Here is a 2,322-nt window from a genome sequence, read left to right as displayed (position 1 = left end):
CAGCTCTGTCTTTGCCCAAACAATCCTTTTAAACCCAAGGCTTTCAGGAAAGTGCCCTTGCTGCAGCCTGTGAGGCTCCTGCTATTCAACCAGACCCTTTCAGAGTGCACARTTTTAGCAAAAATTCAAATCCCAGCTCGGCTTTTCTGTTCCTTTGGCAAACTGGACTGAAAATAAGTGGATGGGAGGGGAGTGATTTCTGTGCTTTCCTTTCAATTATCAGCAGCCACTCCTGGACAAGGTCTGGGTTCCTGCTGGCTGCCACTTTCCTGCCTTCYTTTATCTCCTGTTTGCTCCAGAGAAGCTGCTGGAATTCTCCCTCTCGATTTAAAACGAGGTCAGGCTGCCCTTCCTTCCCAAATCCTGCGTTTTCAGGTTCTGAAAGAAGCAGCTTTCACCTCATCCCAGGTTTTTCCCAAAAAAATCTTCACTCCAGGGTGCTCCTGCTCTGCTGCTCAGTCCTTTGGGGAAGGGGGACACGAGAAAAACTCTTTGATTTGGATTTTAYTGCTCTGCCAAGATCCCAGCCTACGATTTTTTATGTGGTTTGTTTCCTCTAAACCTTCTYCTCACTCAATTTTTCTGCACTAAATACATAATATTGAAATAATCTCCAATTTACACTTGGAATATCTGTGATTTCAAGTTGTCCAGCATATCATTTTCCAGATAAAATTGAAGCTTTCTTCTTGCTATTCACATTTTAGTAGATTTTTTTTCCCTGAATGCATATTTCCAAGGAAATAAAACTGGTGAGGTTTTTTGCAGGAACCTGTTTGATAATGCTGCAAAATTGCTCCCCAAAATAAGTCAGATCAGAATTGTATTTTTGCATTACTTTGTGTCTATGCCTCAACTGACTCTAATTAGACCTTTTAAGCTTAGAACACAGAAAAAAAATCTATTATGAAACAGCATTTCCATAGTTTATTTTTGTCAGACATTCAAAACTGCTCTTTTACTCTAATTAGACCTTTTAAGCTCAGAATACATTAAAGGAATCTATTATGGAATAACATTTCCATGGTTTTATTTTCATCAGATTCAAAGTTGATCTTGTACGAATTCTTCCACCTTTCTTTACTKATTTTCTTGTATTATTTGTAAACACCCCTAACACCCTGCTCTTGATTCTGTGCAAGAAAAAGGAACTTTTACAGCTTTTTTTTGTGCTGAGGTGGAAAGGAGGTGGTTATTTTTTGGAAACTGTCTGGAAGCTTTGTTTTATCAGTGCTTTTCTGAGGTTTTTTTTTTTTTTGTAAGAGGAGGATCCAAGTTCTGACTGGGAGGTTCTTGGCACGATTTTTGTTAATGGAGGAAGAGCATTTTGAGTTCAGTGAGAAGAAAAAATAATGGATTTATTGAGAATTCCAGGGTTCCAGTCCTGGGGATGGATGGATGGATGGATGGGTGGGTGGACAGGGATGGATGGGATCCATGGATGGGTGGATGGAGGATTGGATCCATGGATGGATCAGGGATGGATTGGATCCATGGATGGATAGATGGGTAGATGGGATCCATGGATGGATGGGATCCATGGATGGATCAGGGATGGATTTGATCCATGGATGGATAGATGGATCAGGGATGGATGGGATCCATGGATGGATCAGGGATGAGTGGATGGGATCCATGGATGGATCAGGGATGAGTGGATGGGATCCATGGATGTGTGGTTGGTGTCACCAGCTCTTTCTGTCCAGGCCCTTCTGGACTCTGGGCTGGATCATTTTATTTGCTGAGGGTGGAACAAGGCACAGAGCATTTCTGTCACAGATAACTGTGCTAGACAGACAGACAGACAGATAACCCCGATGTTATCCATGAGTGTGCCCTGGGTTCAGTCTGACTCCCCCAACTCCTGCACCCCAGGAATCCTCCCGGAGCATTTCGGAAGCAGGCAGGGAGGAATCGTGCCCTGCAGCCAGGGACAGGGGGAGGCCATGGAAATCTTTGCCTGATTGTGTTGTTTATGAAGCTCTGGGAAGGGTTTCCAGTGGGTTTCCTAATGAACTGGTTTGTTTTTGATGCTGGTAATTACTCTGCAAACAGGGGGTCAAGGCTCATCTTCTTTCCCACCAGCTCCCAACCACCAACCATTAAACACACAAACGATTCTGTTCAGGATTTTCCTCCTCCTTCTCCTCAAAGTTTAACTCCTGCTTTACTCACAGAATTCCTGCCATTCATCTTTCAGGAATAGCTGAGTGGAAGGAAAAGGAAACCAAAGCCCCAAACTGTTTTTTTTCTGTTCTGTTGGATCTCGACAGCACATCTGGAAATGGGAAAACAACTGGATTTCTGCTGCTTGAAAGTATT

Source organism: Malurus melanocephalus, unplaced genomic scaffold (genome assembly GCF_030028575.1).
Source record: "Malurus melanocephalus ecotype Western Australia unplaced genomic scaffold, MMel_1.1 scaffold_775, whole genome shotgun sequence".
In the NCBI taxonomy this organism is placed as follows: domain Eukaryota; kingdom Metazoa; phylum Chordata; class Aves; order Passeriformes; family Maluridae; genus Malurus; species Malurus melanocephalus.
Note: the sequence above shows the minus strand (reverse complement) of the source record.